This window comes from Marmota monax, unplaced genomic scaffold (assembly GCF_021218885.2).
Source record: "Marmota monax isolate L192 unplaced genomic scaffold, Marmota_monax_Labrador192_F-V1.1 WCK01_AAM20220418_F8-fsc00226, whole genome shotgun sequence".
Classification (NCBI taxonomy): domain Eukaryota; kingdom Metazoa; phylum Chordata; class Mammalia; order Rodentia; family Sciuridae; genus Marmota; species Marmota monax.
Window position 1 is genome coordinate 741338 of NW_026693142.1, and position 16656 is coordinate 757993.

The following is a 16656-nucleotide window of genomic DNA, read 5'->3' on the forward strand; positions in this document are numbered from 1 at the left end:
CCCCCCACCCCCCACCCCCGCTCTAGCGTGCTGCACCTGGCAGCAGGAGTGCGCCCTGTGTGACTCGGCCGTGCCGGGGGAGTGAGGACGGCGGCCAGGACAGCCCCTTGTCTTGGCTGGAGGTGTCCACACTGGCCTGTTCGTTTCTATAACCAGGAGTTGGCATCACTCGGGACTGCACCAAGGAAACAGACCCTTTTCTGTGCAAAGTCTTACTGTAGCTACGCTAACGGTCAACCTGATAGAATTGACTCATATTTTTCTATGGTTTTCGCCTGACGCTCCCTTGTCTGAGCTTGTGCGGTTGTTTTCCTGTGCTTTTTCTTCCTTCTCTGTCTCTTCCTGTTGCTTTGTTTTGCTGTCCATTGGGCACTTGTTTGGATGAAGAAACAGTTCGGAAGTAACCGCTCTGTCCTCAGCGTGGTCTTCAGACTTTGTGGAGGCATTTCCAACCCTGAGGGAGGAAATCGCCCAGTAGTGTTCACCAAAAGGAAACATAGACAGACCCCCCCCTTCCACTGAGCCATGTTAGGATCCGGCTGTAGGTCCACATTGTCCATGCACACCTGTCCTTAAGCCCATCTCCTCCTCTTTGATAAGTTGTCAAGTCTTTCCAGATGACATTTGGCTAAAAATCATGCAAAGTGTTGATCCCACCCACAGGTCTGTTGAGCAAGCTCCAGCAGCCCTGATGGGCAGCCCTGCCTCCCACCCGGGATGGCTTGTTCCCCTCCCCCGCAGACAGTGAGGTCCACGCTGTTCTCTGCCAGCCTCCTGAGATCCACTCTGGCCGGACATGCGGCTGCTGTTCCCAGTGTGCATTTCATTTTGTTGTATATAAAGAAAGGACTGCGTGTCCGTCCAGCGTTTGTGCAGACTCCCCCGCAGCACTGACCTTGTGTTGAGCTTGCATGCAGACCTCTTGGCTGGTCTGGACTCCCTAGAAGTCTTAGTTTGAAATCTATCAATCACCATCATTTCCTTCTGAGCTTGCTGACAGCCCAAATGTCAGTGCTGATTTCCAGCTTCCGGTTCTGCTGGGTGCCCTAGACGTCCTGTCCTCAGAGGAGATGTGTCCATGTTGCTTTTTGGTGTTGGGGGTCCTGGTTCCATCCACAAGAGCTTTGAAGGTCAGTCCTTGTGAGGTCCCTGGAAGGTCTGCATAGATGACCACCGTGCCAACCAGGACCAATCCAAAGTCTCATGGTGTGCGGTGCTCTCAGCAGGCGTGACTGGCTGCAGAGCCAAGGAGGTCCTAAGGGGAAGCCAGCATGGCCGCAGATCTGGCCGGAGGGAGGGACGTGGGGATGTGGCATGGTAGCGTCTGTTCATCATGGAATAAAACATTATTTTACCACTTGGATTGCTCTTTTCTTGCTTCTCTGCCACCATGTCACCTTAGAAAGTGGGCAAGAATTCCAGATGCCTTTAAATACTCATTGGCTCCCAAGACTGACCGTGAGAGCCCGGCGTGCGGCAAGTGAGAACTGCACCAGCCGTCGTAGCGGAGCCACAGAGGACAGGGTCAACCATTTTCACGCCCCAAGTCAGCCAGAAAAAGTGGGTTTCGGTTGTGTCTGCACAGGTGCAGACACACAGCTGTCCCCAAACGCCAAGTCACACGGGTTCTCAGCTGACTCCACAGCATGGCATGCTATAAAGCTCAAGAATGGCTCCATGTTGGAAATTCACCATTGGTTTTGTGGTTAATTCAAGTGTCTGGTGTAAACAGGGCCCAGCCTCGAAGCAGAGGGTTGGTGACATGGACACCATGCATCACTCAGAGACTCAGGTCTGTCAGTCACCCCCGCCAGTTTAGCTGACTCTGGCAGGCTCTCCTGATTAATCCTCAGGAGCCCAGGGGCATTTAGAAAACCAGACTAACGGGGGCATGGAGGTCTAGTGGCTCACCTAGGGCTACCCTGACCAGTCCACCTTTCTGACCATCTTCCTCGGTGGGGACTTCCCTCAGGAAAGGAGATGAAGTTTCACATCAGAAGGTGAATTTTCCCACTTTGGGACCAGAATGAGGAGACAGGCAGGACCTTGAGAGCCCACCCTGTCCACAACCTGGAACCCCCTCCAGTGCCCACTGGGAAGACCCCCTGTCTTCCCAGCTCTAGGATGGCTTTGGGAGGTGCCAGGTGTCCATGCTGGGACCCACAGCTGCGGCCACTGTGCCTCCTCACCTGGGACCTGACACCCCCCAGGCAGGCCCTCTCTGGGGGTTCAAGCTGGATATGGGTCCCACTGTTGAACGCTGTCTTTTGTTTATTTTAAATTAGTCATAAAATATTTTTTATGAAGTGGGGTTTATTTAAAAGGGGGTAACAGACTTCTCCCGCAAGGGAGAAGGGGGCCATAGCTGGTGTCATGGAATCCCAAGAGGCGAGGTGTTCTGCCCTTTTATATGTCCTGGGAGCCCTTTGTTCTGCTGCCTTTCCCCCATAAAATATTGTTATATTAAAAGTTCCACCAGCCCCAGCCCATGTGGCTCAAGCGGTAGCGCACTCACCCGGCATGCGTGCGGCCGGGGTTCGATCCTCAGCACCACATACAAACAAAGATGTTGTGTCCGCCGATAACTAAAAAATAAATATTAAAAAAAAAAAAAAGTTCCACCAGGCTGCTGAGGGGGCCCCGGAGCACCCCAGGCTCCTCGGTGCCCAGTGCAGGGACCCCATCCTGACTCCTGCATTCCCGGGACTTGGGCCAGCATGTTCACAAAGGTGTGCTGGGGGGCCTCTGTCCCCACTAGCCTGAGACGTGCCCTCCCCCTCCTGCCTGGCCCATAAGCTCCAGGAGCCATGATTTTGTTAAGGGACAGTTTTGCCTTCAGCAAGGCCCTAATTTAAAACTCCAGTGCCTAAGAGAGCCCAGGAGGACACTCTCGGACAGACCCCCCAGCCTTCCTCCTCAGCATGTGGCATCGGTCCTCTGGTCATCACAAAAGGAGAGACGGGAGCCTGGCCAGGGACTGGACATACAATGGACAACGGCTAGACCACGATGCTCAATGGAGCTCTACCTACCCTGGCCTGGACCCAGCCAGAGCCTGCAGCAATCAGCCCGCCACAGCCAGGACTTGGTAGGAAACTGACAGCCTCCCGGGCTCTGGGGCCTGCTCTCAATGTAGGACAACTAGACCCAAATACAGACCCCCAGCCAACCTCCCAACAGGCCCTGCCCCCAGCCTCCCGGCCACCTCCACCAGGGCACGCCAGGGCCCTGCTCCCACCCCGAGGCTGGCCCACTCCTCTGCCTGCCTAGAGGCTCTGCCCAGTGCTGGACAGTGGTGCTGGTGGCTCCCTTGCTGTAGCAGGCCCTGCACAAGTGGCTTTCCTGCACTCCCTGCGCTGGTGTCCCCAGTTCTGCTGCCTTAGAACAGCTCAGACGGTGCTTCCACAGGAATCCATTCCTTACAGTTCGGAGATGGTCACTCCCTGGTGAGGGTTCTGCTCCAGGTTTGCAGATGGGTGACAGCTGTTATGTCCTTGGGTGACAGGGAGAGAGGGCAGGGGCAGGGGAGAGTACACACAGCTCAGCCTCTCTTCTCGAGGACACTTCTCCCCATGGGGACCCTCCACCTGTAATATATAATGCTTCTGTCAATACTTGATCCCATTCTTACTCTTCTCCTTCTTGGGTGCAGGCTGGAAACAGGATCCATCTTTGGGTATGTTTCCTATATGCTCTTCTGTATGTTTATTCTTGCACACATCTGTTCTTCATTTTGGATATTTTCTTCTGACCTAACTTCTGATTTACAAATTATCTCTTTCACAGTGTCTAATTGTTAAATTGTTAAATTTATCACTAAATTCTTAATTCTTAATTTCACTTTTCAGTTCTAGATTTTTTAAATTCTTTTATATATTCTCCAACTCTCATCGTTTGTTGTTCTTGAACACAGTTTAGATTTTTAACCAGTTGATTTAGAGCAGGGGGCAATGCTAGGATCAAACCCATGGCCTTGTGCATGCTAGGCAAGCACTCTACCACTGAGCAACACATCCCAGGCTAAGTTTTTATCATCATCATCATCATCATCATCATCATCATCTTAATTGTAAATGGACACAGGACCTTTATTTTGTTCATTTATTTTTATGTGGTGCTGAGAATCAAACCCACTGCCTCACACATGCTAGGCAAGCATTTAATCCCTGAGCTATAGCCCCAGCCTCCCAGCCTAGGTTTTTAATGTTTAAATTCTCATAATTGAACCTTCTGTGGGTATAGAGAACATTATTTTTGCTTTTGGCAGAGAGTAAGGAGAGGGACACAGTCACCTTTAACTAATGCAGGGTGGGACTGGGAGCTGCCTGTCAGGCACCTGAGATGCAGGCCTTTGGCCCCAGCAGGACTCTGTGGTGTTGGAGTCCCAGGAGTGGCTGAGCGCTGGGGTCTGCAGGTGTGCAGGCCATAGGGTCGCGCCTGGGTTTGAGCTCTGGCTCCTCAGGCTCTGTGCTGCTCATCCTCACGGTAGTGTCAGATTCTGCAGCTATACAGCAGGAGCAGTGCTCACCTATAGGTCATCCTGAGAAGGGTTGTGAAGGTCCTTTCGTGGTGCTGGTGCATAGTGGGCACCCGAATGTGTACCCAAGAGAGATGAAACCTTGTGTCCACAAGAAACCTAGAATGAATGTTCATAGCAGCAGTCTTCTTAATTGCCTTAAGTGGAAATAGCCTGAATGCCCCTCCACACATAAAGGGGTACACAAAAAGTGTGATGTCCATGCAATGGAATATTACTTGTCCATAAAAAGGAATGAAGTACTGACACATGGTTCAGTGTTCATGAACTGTGCAAAAAGGCAGACCCAAGCAGCAAGTGTTGTATGGCTCCATGATGCAAAGTGCATGGGACAGGAGACTCCAGCGAGGCAGGAAATGTGTTGTGTCCGTGGGTGGCAGCCAGGAATGAGGCAGGGTTGTTGCTGCACAGGGTTTCTTGGGAAGTGAGTTGTTCTAAGGTTAGTGGGATGGCCACATGGTTCTGAATAATCTAGAAGTGTGTGCAGTGTTGGTGACTGTAAAGAATGGGTGTTATGGGGGGCTGGGGCTGGGGCTCAGTGGTAGAGTGCTTGCCTAGCACGTGTGAGGCTCCAAGTTCGATTCTCAGCACTGCATAGAATAAAGTGAAGGTCCATTGAAAACTAAAAAATATTTGGAAAAAAAAAGGATGAATGTTACAGTGTGAATTACATGGCTTTTATTTTTTAAAACTGTTTACTAGTTAATGTGATTCACTGATTCTGACCAATTGCTCTTTCCTTCCTCCATTATTCAGGAAGAAAGGCGAAGATTAAAAAATGCAATAATTATTCAGTCATTTATTCGAGGCTACAGAGACAGAAAACAGCAAGTAAGTTTATTTGTAAAACACAAATATTAGAAGGATCTGCAAGAGCTTATTTTAAATATTGCCTTATTATAAGTATCATCTTTTATGTATTTTTTTTCTACCTGAAAGTTAACGTTAATGGTAGTAGTATTTTTTCTTAATAAATAGTTGTATTAGTTATATTTGTACAAAGATTTATAGACAAGTGAATTTTTAGGTGATTTTTAAGTAGTAAAATACAAACCACAACTAATAATCACAATAGAATAAAGGTACTTGTAGTGGGCATCCAGGGTCTTGATGCGAGTCCAAGGTCTTGATGCTTTGTCGCACCTTTTACACAGCCTTCTGACAGCGACTCGGTCGTCTGAGGGTTTCCACCAACCCCTGAGCACATCTGCCTAGGTGTGGAGAGTTCTGCTTCTGAATTCATGCTTACGTGTTGCTCCTTCCTTTCAGTATTCCCTCCAGAGAAGTGCATTCGATCGCTGCGCACACTCGGCACAGTCTGGTGGCACTTTCTCCATCACTAGTGCCCCCAATCTTACCCTCCTGGTAAGGCAGCTTCTGTTTTTTTACAAACAAAGCGAAGATGCAAAACGATTGGTGAGTGTTTGCTATATTTTCGCTTGTCTTGGTGTATGTATTTGGGGGCTTTGTGGTTTTTTTTTCCTTAACATGTACATGGTGAGTATCTGATCAAGAATCAGGTCTTGTCAGGATCTGGTGACTCAGGCCTGGAATCCTAGCAACTTAGGAGGCTGGAGCAGGAGGACCTCAAGTTCAAAGCCAGCTCAGCAACTTAGCAGGACCCTGTATTTAAGTAAATAAATAAATTAAAAGGCCTGGAAATGTGGCTCAGTGGTAAAGTGCCCCTGAGTTCAATCCCTGTACTACAAAAAAAAGAGGTAGAACTAGCCAGATCCTCTTCAGGGTACCTGAGCCCTCATGGACTTTCCTCAACCAATTCTAGTAGGTCACCTGTGGTGATGTATTTTACTTCTTAAAATCTAGTATACATCTTAATAGGCTTCTCATTTTTTTTGTTTTTGTTGTTATAGAAAATTTCAAATATTAAAAAAAGTATAGGGGCTGGGGTTGTGGCTTAGCGGTACAGTGCTCGCCTAGCATGTGCAAGGCCCTCAGTTCAATCCTCAGCACCATATATAAATAAATAAAATAAAGGTATTGTGTCCAACTACAATTAAAAAATTTTTAAAAAAAAGTATATCATGTGGACTCCCTCCAGTGTGCCCCACCTACTGCACAGTCAGCAGCAAGCTCTTCAGACATAGCCCTCCACACCTCTGCCTCAGCTCACTGTGACCATCTCTCTATCACATCATGTTCATCTGTATTTACAACAGCAACCTCCAGAATATATGGTCTCTAATTTATTTACCCAGGGCCTCCCACATCCAGGCAAGCTGTGCCACTGAGCTACACCTCAGCCCTGGACTCTTTCTTTTTTTTTAAAAACATCTGAAACACAAATGTATTTCTCTAAAAAATTTCATGGGCTTTTGCTATGGTTAGGAGAACCAGTGTGCATTAATTGTGGAAAATACATATAAATCCATCGATGAATAACCTTTTAAAAGGGGGGGGGGCGGATTTTAATCATTCATTTTCTAGCACATATAAAAACATTTGTATGTGATTGTTAAGTGTATGTTTATGCTTAGAGATTATTATTTGTCTGTGCCATGCAGGGTGGTGTGCAACTGTAATGTGTGCACCTTGGCAACTTAGGAGGCTGAGCAGAAGGATCGCAAGTTCAAAGCTAGCCTCACCAGTTTAGTGAGACCTTGCTCAGTGGCTGAGCACCCCTAGGTTCAATCCCTGGTACCAACCAACAAACAAATTATTATCTGTCTATAATAGAAATTCCAAGTTATATTAAAAGGTGGGTCCGCAGTGTACAGAAAAAACATTTTCTGCACTACAAACTATGCATGCTAGAAAGATCCCCATGTGAAATAAACATAGACGGCTACAGAGGTCTCGGATAGAGCTTGGCCTGAAGCCCACCCAGCTGCCTGAGCTGAGCAGGTGGGACTGGGCATGGAAAGAGCTCTCTGTGACAGGAGCCCATCTGCAGCAGCCCAGCCTCAGTTCATTCACCTTAGACGTTGTTAGTAGCAAGCTTTTCAAAGGCTTCCTTCCTGTCTGCAGTTTGTGAGACAAGGGAGGGGACTGAGGGCAGGCAGTCTGACTCTCCAGACAGGGCTGACCTAGGAGCAGACACCCAGGTGCTAGATGTGACTTGAGGTTCTCTCCAGAGCACTATTTCTTTGTGTGTGTAAGATCTAGTCTGCAGTCCCCATGTGGTTTCTAAATGTGAGCCGGCACAGACCTGCAGCCAGAGAAAACTTGGAAGTAAATGTGCACCTTAACACCAGGCTTCAGGCACGTATGCACAAACCTGTAGCTCATATGCAGATCCTGTAATGCTAAGTGCAGTGTCACCAAACCTGGTTCATACAGTAAAAGTAAACTTGAGTGTTTTCTATTTAATTTGCTAACAAAAACGCAAGAGCTTCCATCAGGAAAACGTCCCCTGTCCCTTTTAGTTCCCTAATTCCCACTCCTAAGATCAAGTGTGGGGCCTCCTTTGATAGTTTTTCAAAGCTACTTGATGCAAAAAAGTAAATAGGCTCCCCATTCTCACCTCCTCTCTTAATTTATTTTTTTTAGAATCATGACTTAAAATAGTTCTGTTGAGTTAGTGTGCTGTAATCCTGCATTTTTTGGTGTACAGTTCACCTGCTTCTCAGTTGCTTGGTTCTGATTCCCTTGGTCCAGCCTTTCTCCACCTCCAGAAGTTGCATCTCCAGGGCACCAGCACTGGGCCTGTCGTGTGCTCTGCCTGCCTGGCATCATCCTGGGAGAGCCTTTGCTTTGCCTCCGTTTTATACCATCTTTGCCTGGCTCCTCCACATCTTCGGGCCTCCTTGGTTCACTTCTTTAGAGCCTTACGATGGAGAGCCTTAGTTGAGTAGCTGGGGACACAGCCCATTGGTAGTGTTGCCCCGCACGCAAGGCCCTGAGTTTAACCCCCAGTGTGTGTGCACACAAAAGAGAGCCTCAGTTGACCCTTGAGACAGGATGCGGAGGAGACGGTTTTTAAAACTTTGCCCATTTGCCTTTACTACATGAAAACAACAAAATGTCAAACAATTCAGTTTGCCATGGTGTGGCTTTCTGGATAATAACAGTATGTCTGTCAAGATGGTGAAATTCATACAAAACTTTTCTAGAAACTGGTCAAGTGTAGTGTAGTATAGTATCACTATTGTTTTGAGGTTTCTTTCTTTCTTTCTTTCTTTTTTAGTTGTCAATGGACATTTTTTCATTTTTATATGTGGTGCTTGAGAATTGAACCCAGTGCCTCCCACATGGCTAGGCAAATGCTCTACCACTGAGCCATGACCCCAGCCCCACTTTGGGTGTTGTTGTTGTTGTTGTTGTTGTTTTGTTTTGTTTTTTTACCCCCTCAATGTCAGACATGACTAGCTGATTAACAGATGAGATACCTGATTCCTACAGTTTCTATGATTGTCCATCTGTCATTTTTATGATGTTATACTTTCTGTATATCTTTTTTAAAAATTTTTTTTAGTTGTAGATGGACAGTATTTTTGTTTATTTATTTTTATGTGGTGCTGATGATCGAACCCAGGGCCTCATGCATGTGAGCACTTCACTGAGCTACAACCCCAGCCTCTTGCTGTACATCTTATTTTAACTTGTTAATAGGTATTGCAAAATTTAAGATGAACTATGTGGGGATATGTGGGAAGTATTTGGATCTTGTTGGCGCTTCAGGGTTATACATGTGTAGTCAGCTCACACAGATGCAGAGCAGGTCAGTTATTTCCCTCCAACTTAGGACAGGCTCTAATTTGTTTTGCATAGTGTTCTTCTGTTATTTATAGTGTCTAATTGCATTTTATTTCAAACAAGCATTAACGTGAAAGTAGAAACTATTTGTGACACATTCATAACTAGCCACATTTAGGAAGCCATCTTTTAATTCCAGCTGGTTGTAAATGGATCTTAGGAATAGAAAAAAATAAAATAGCTCACTTCACAAGAGTATCCTAGAGGAAGTAGAGGGGATTCTTCCTAAGTATTGTGCTTTCAGATCACTTATAGCAGCTTTGTGCAAACTGACAGATACAACTATCTTCCAGAAAGTATTTCTTGCAAAAATTCCCTGGGATTATCTTGTGAAGTACAAGGGACAGAATCCAGTTCCCCTGCTGAACTCATCCACCAGTCACATTCCATTCCTATCATATACCTGGTCTTTTGTTGGGAAGCATGGAGCCGTATGCTTGTCTTCTGCTAAGGAACAGAAGCATTCAGAAGAACCAGGGTGCTGAGGCAACTGCACATGCACACGCACACATGCAGGTGTGTGCCAAAGGGGAGAGGTAAAAAAGACAGATGTGTGGCTGGGGTCATGGCTCAGCGGTAGTGAACTTGCTTGGCACATGTGAAGCACTGGGTTCAATTCTCAGCACCACATAAAAATAAATAAAATAAAGGTCTATCAACAACTAAAAAGATATTTGAAAAGAAAAGAAACAACTGTCTCTTGTAACTTCAGGGTCTGCTGTATTTCTCTTGTATTTTTCAATGATGCTTGCTGATTTTTGCAAATGAACTGATTTGACATGGACATGAGCTTTAAGTGCACTTTTTTTGAGTAACATTTTTATTAATTTAGCCTTACCATGGATGTATTATTTAAAGGTGGAAAGTGCAAGTACCAAAAGCAAAGCCAGACTCAGGAACCTTACTTATCAGGTTTTGATTAGGTCTAAGTGTGTATTGCTACTATGTAAATTGGCAAACATTTAAATTTTATGGATTGAGAATTACGTTTTGTGTATTTTATTATTCTAGATATGGCTGTATCAGAACTTAATTAAACACAGCTCCCTGTTTGTCAAGCAACTAGACGGATCTGAGAGACCGACATGCTTATTTCAGATAAAGAGGCTCATGAGCCTCTGTTGCAGGTAAACTGTCCCTGTCAGCAACCTGACCAGCGCTGGGCACCTTAAATTTGATTTTCGTTTTCTAAGACAGTGGCTTTTCCATGTTTTTGTTTTATTTTGGATGGAAGGACTTTGGAATAGTCTATGTATTGCTCTAGGTAATTCTGGCCTGTAAGACTTAGAAGTTAAAACACAGATACAACTATCTTCCAGAAAGTATTTCTTGCAAAAATTCCCTGGGATTATCTTGTGAAGTGCTAAGCCTTTGAGTTGCCAGTGAATGGACTGGCCAACTCAGAGGATTCCTGGTAGGAGGTGATTCCTTTCTGTAAGGGTTTCTACCACATTCAGTTTGGAAGCCACCTCTTGAGAAATGGGCTTCATCAGGCTCTCTCATTTATGAATGAACTCAGTAGGTTTGGGGATTACCAGACAAAGGTGTGGACTTGCCTTTTCTCTTTGAAGAGCTGGAAAATGAGAAAGAAGTAGAGCTACTGATTTACGAGATCACTCGTCTCCTTGTCTATAAAAGTGAGTGACTTATGGGTTGAGTGTATGGCTCAGTGGTAGCATGTACTCAGTGAGCACAGGCCCTGGGCTGGACCCCAGGGTCAGTACAGTGCTGAAGGTCAGAGGACCTGGACTTGGTACTGCCCTGTGACTGTCTTGCTTGGCATTGGAGTCACTGGATCCACTGTTAATTGTAAACTGACGAGGTGGGGGGTGGGGCCTGCCTCCTGGGACTTCCGTCTCCACTGCATGGCGAGATGATGGGAGTGCTCTCTTCGTGGCCCGTTCTTGGTCTCCTCCAGCCTCAGAAGATACTTCACACACTCATGTTCCAGATGTCACCATGGGCTGTTAGTATCTCTAGATTGGCATCTTGTACAAATTCTAAAAATGCAGGTTTTCTGTGTCAATTTCATGTGATACTAACATTCAGCTTGTAAGTAGCTACTTATCCACTTAAATTAGTAAATTTATTTTGAAAATAAAAATTGATTTTTCAAAGCTAATGAATATTTTACCTTATTTACATTTCTTTTTACATCAGTCTCTACTGGTAACAACATTAGGGTTGGCTGTCAGTCCTGTATTAAAAAGAATTTAGGAGGGCATTGGTGGCACATGCCTGTTAGCACTGCAGTTTGGGAGGCTGAAGAAGGAGGATTGCAAGTTCAAGGCCAGCCTCAGCAACTTAGACCCTTAGCCACTTAGTGAGATCCTGCCTCAAATAAGAAAAGGGGGGACTGGGGATGTGGCTCAGTGGTTAGGTGCCCTGGTTTATTCCCTGGTGCCCAAAAAAAGGACTGATGGAGTTTCTGCAAGGTGGCAGGCAGGGTTTTTAGCACTGAAGGTCCAGCTGTGGCAAGCTGGGGGTTCTTGCTCTTCTTGGTTTTATCTAATCTATAAATAAGTAAAATAGAGGTGTTTTTATACAAAAAGATAGATGAGTTGTGGGAGGCTAAGGAGGAGGAGAGGAGCTGTGAACTTTGGGGTGGCCTTTCTGGACGGTCTGGGAGAAAGGTGCCTTGGAGGCCACGGTGGCTGGGGCCGTGCATGTCCCTGCTCTGGGGCGGGAGCCAGCACAGAGCCTGCGGGTCTCGGGTGTTCTGGAGGACGTGGGCTGTATGCTGGAGCACAGAGGAGCCGGGAGCTAGAGCAAGGTGAGGTAACTCATTCTGTCTCCTTGAAGGTTTTTATTAGGGTAAAGAATGGCATACTAAGCACTCGCTGCCGCCTCCCAGCGCTGCCTTGCCGACACTCCTGCAGACCACAGTGTCATGATTGACGGGTGAAAGTGATGCGAGAGGCCAGGAGTCTGGTCTGGCAGTTCTGGCAGTCCCACGCCTCCACCCAGGATGGGCACCCAGCCTGTTGGGTCACCATCACAATGTGCTTTCCCTCTCTTTTAAAAATAATCTAGGTGACCACACAGTACCCGTGTTGTCTCCTGAACACCCCCTCCCCAGCCTCCAGTGTGCTTCGCCGGAAACACCGCTATTGTTGGAGTGAGTGCAGCAGAGGGAGGGCACAGGCAGACCACCAGGAGGCGACTGCCAAGGGTGACCCAGCCCGGTGCCGGCAGAACAGACTAGGGCTCAGTTAAGTAGAGCCTGCCAGCACTGGATGGATGCAAGGCCTCCGTTTCAGCAACTAGAAGGCTGTGATGGTTTTGAAGGTGAGGGAGTTATAAAGCTGCACAGGACTGAGCGGACCGTTTAGAAGAGAAAAAGAGGCCTCTGAGCACGCCCCACCATAGGAAGCTTGAGAGGAGGGGGCCCCAGCCAGGTAGGAGGCTGCTGGTCAGAGTTGATGGCTGAGCCTAGACTGTCAGGTGATACCAGTTTCCCCAAGAAGAAATCAGATTCTCCAAGGAATGTGTCCTTCCTCAGTGAGGGGACCAGTGACATTGATTGAACGAGCATTCATCTCAGGGGCATTTGTATCTGTGTATAGCTCTGAGTGGGGGCATGGGCTCAACTGTGTTTCCTGTGAGTCCGCTTCTGTCTTGGGGTTGAGGAGCACCCTGGGATGAGCTGGGCAGGACGCCCCGTGGCTTGCTTTTGGCCTGCAGTCTTCGCCTCCCCTCACAGTGCCGCTGGCCTGGAGAGCAGTGAAGGGCTGGGGTGGGGCTGGTGCGGGGAGGCGGTGGCGTTAGTAAGGCTTTGCAGGGTCCAGCGTGCAGTTCATAGAGAGCAATGGCATTGGCAGCGTGCTTGTTGAGGAGGGAACCTTGACGGTACAGAGGGAAAGACGCTGGGACAGTGCCTCTGAGCAGGAGAGGACAGGGCATGGCTCCAGAGTCGCAGAGTGTGGCTTTGGAAAGGGGAAAAAGACAGTTTACCTTATTGTCAAGAGGCAGACAAACCCCCTTTTAAAAACAGCAAGATGCAAGCAGACACTTGGCTAATATTTTATGTGCCATTTCATGGCACATGAAAATGCCATGATTGGTGTTCAGGGAGGTAGGTCTCAGTGACGTACAAATGCACGCGAGGACGGCCTGCAGTACCAGGGGTTCAGATGCAGAGCAGTGGGGACCTGCATTGCTTCTGTAGAGGTTCAGTGGTTTCTTTCAAAGTTAAGTGTACAGCTTCTCTGAGCCCTGGATTACCAAGAGAGGTGAGGCCCAGTCCCTCGGGTGTGCCCCAAGTGTTAACAGCAGCTTCCCTTGGGAGACAGGTGTCCATCCTGTGAGTGTCCTCCACCATGCTCTTCCCATCAGTAGACCAGTGCGTGGCGGGTGCAAGGACCAGCTCAGGAGGTGCCACTGGGAGGTGCGGCTCTTTCCATGGGGAATAGCAGGAAGTGCAGGCTCATTTGTAGGCACAGAGAGAAGCTGGAGGGAGGGTGTTCTGGAGGCACTGAAAGCACCTTTTGGAGGCTGTGTGTGCAGTCTGTCCAGTGCAAGGTGCGGCCCCCTTAGATGGGTGCAGAGTAGTGTGGATAAATCATGTCTCCATAAAGTTGTGTTTTTTTTTTTTTTAAGGCATTAAATCTTTTTTCAAATAAGACTCACTTTTGTGACAGCAGAACTTGTCCTTCTGCCTGTAACTCTTCTCCTCATAAGAAGGAAGGTCGGGGTAGGTGGCACAGGGCCAGAAAGTGCTCTCTGGGCCACAGGGGTCCCACAGGCACCTTTGCAGGAGAAGCCACTGCTCTCAGAAAGAGGCCCACCCCCAGTCTCTGGAGACAGCTCCTGTTGGCCCAGTCAGTGGGTTGTGATGCTTCTCCTGCTGTGTTGCATTCTGTCCACTTGCTCTCATCTGAACAAGAGTATGGCAAGTTGGAGGTCAGCCTGGGCAACTTAGCCAGACCCTTTCTCAAAAACCTCAATATGTTGGGGTGTGGCTCAGTAGTAATGTGCTCCAGTTTCAATCCGCAGCACCAAAAACAAAGTCTGAATGTTTGCTTACTTTTTGTCTGAGTCTTGCTGTCTTCAGAGATCTCTGGCACTCAACAGAGTGTCCCAGCTGCTCACTCACAGCCAATGAGAGGAATTGGGGAGAACTCTGGTGACATTAGCCACCCCGTAAGTATGTGAATGCTTTTTTTCATTTTTACAGGTTGCTGCAGAGCTGTAATGATGACAGTTTGAATGTTGCACTTCCAATGCGAATGCTTGAGGTCTTTTCCTCTGAGAATACTTACTTGCCTGTTTTACAAGATGCTAGCTATGTGGTGTCCGTAATTGAACAGATCTTGCACTACATGATCCACAGTGGTAAGCAGCGGGGTCAGGCCTGTGGGTGGTGTACATGACCTGCCTGCTTCTGGGGGCACGTGCTTTTGCAGGAGGGCTGCAGCCGCCGCCACTCCAGAACCCATGCTCAGCCCCACTCTGAAAACTTGGGGCCATGCTGGCTCTCTGTGCTGACATTTTTTGGCTTAGAAATGTGGAAGGGCAGCATCTGCTTTCAGAAATTGCCCCAGGCCCCTGAACCCAGGGTCTGTGTCCTCACTGGGAGCCGCTATTCCTCAGAACTGAGCAGGCGCCCTGTTGCTCCCCTCATCCTGAGCGGTGGGAGCCCAGGGCAGCTGGCTGAGGGCCTGCGGCACTGAGGAGATGGCCTGCCCAGGCTGTCCTTGTCAGGGGATGCTGCGCTCTCACACGGCTGGTAGAAGGGAGTGGGGCAGTTCGTCTGAATTTCCTCTGACTCGGTGTTAACACTGATAACTGTTCTTAAAGTGCATTACATAAAGTAGAATAACTGTCTATGAAATTCCTCCAAGGACATTATTAACAACACGGTTTTGGAGAAAACTATGATAATAAATAATATTCTAAATACTTGTGAATTAAGCCATAGTCTGAAATTAAGAAAACCTCAACCCACTGTCCTCACAGGTAGAAAGCCCAGCACATTAGGACTCCTGGGCTTAGAAGCCTGAGTCGGCACTAAAGTAGACTGCATTAGTCAGCAGAGGAGCTCAGGAGGTGCTGGTGAGCCACGCCATGATGGAGGCTGACAGCTCTGCGTCTCTTCTCCTGAAGTGCTGCGATCCTCTGGTGAACCACGGGGAAGGCTGAATTGTATTCTGATGTCCAGCCTCACCGTTTGGCTTGGGTTCCCCCCCCCACACACACACACATTAAAAACGTAGAGAAGCTACTGAGTTAATTAAAGATAAATTGGAATTTGTGGAATTTGATTTTTTAAAAATTGTTAGAAGTGGTGCTTGTATGAATTGATATATTGTTATATATGTCAACTAAAGGATAAGCATTCAGTGAGCATTTTAGTTTTCCTGTTTTCTGAAAGTATAGGGGAGATAACCTAGAAATATATACTATTTGAAATGTGTCTAAAAATAGGAAATGCTTGAACATCTTCTACTGCGACTGCCACCTCTGGCGTCCTCTTGGGTGGCTGCTGTGTTACTTTTAACAAGGTGCTTCCTGGCTGACCTCTCTGTGCAGCTTGAGCCTCCCACTTAGTAACCACAGCTGGTGTTCTGATGTATGTCGTGTGCTTCTGTGCACTGAGAGCTTTGCACTCTGGTCGTGCCGTAGGTCATCTGATCAGAACACACCTGGCAGTGTTAAAGTCCTGCTGTGTTTTCTTTAAAAGAAATTCTTATGTATTTGTGTCTTTTAAGTTTTACAGCAAATGAGCTTTTAGGCTTCCCTTTGATGTCACTAGTAGTCAGCGTCCGCCAGGTTAGAGTCAGGATGGTCATGCCGCAGGTCTGAGTTCAGCACCGAGTTCAGTAGTGGGAGCTCAGTGTGAGGCTGTGTAAGACTCCTGCTGAAAAGTGGCCAGGCGGGCGCGTGGCGTGCCTTTCCTCTGTGCTGTCAGACAGGCCTGGGCAGCCAGGAGGTGCTCACAGCCATGCCAGCACGTTGCCCTTGGTGTTGGACAAGAACAGGGCAGCTCTTTCTTAAAGGTGATGTGGCTAGAACCCTGGTTTTCGCGCACAACCAGAAATACGTCAGGTGCATAGGAAGGCAAATTTGGGAGTAATCCCAACAGTTACTTGTGCTTAAGTGTAAGTGGCCTGTAAATCGGCTCACTTCCTTGGTACCTGGTTTGTGGTCTCCATAAGTATCATTTCCTCTAAAAAAATCTTACTAGGCCCTGGAGATGAGGTAGATTGCTGGTCTCCCATGGGGTGAGGGAAGTGGGATGGGAGCATCCTGTCCATTACAGAGCAGGGTGCTCCTGATGGCCACAGGACAGTTGGAGGGTCCCTGAGGGTAACAACTATAGTAGGTTGAGGCATAGCAATTAACCCAGGAGCTCAGCATGACGCTAAGGACCCTAACTAACTAGGCACCAGGGCGCTTAGGAGACA

The 16656-nt window shown here is 47.6% G+C and overlaps 1 long non-coding RNA gene across 2 annotated transcripts; it reads left to right on the forward strand.

The window, feature by feature from the left end:
• Positions 1 to 5187: 5187 nt before the first annotated feature.
• Positions 5188 to 16509, forward strand: LOC131424586 (uncharacterized). Of its 2 annotated transcripts, XR_009227871.1 has the most exons (5): positions 5188 to 5368; positions 5807 to 5953; positions 10262 to 10377; positions 14427 to 14584; positions 15209 to 16509. It is a non-coding gene; the product is annotated as an uncharacterized LOC131424586 (long non-coding RNA). The 2 variants fall into 2 exon arrangements; XR_009227872.1 differs by lacking the exon at positions 15209 to 16509 and having other exon boundaries at positions 5193 to 5368; positions 14427 to 14585.
• Positions 16510 to 16656: the final 147 nt, after the last annotated feature.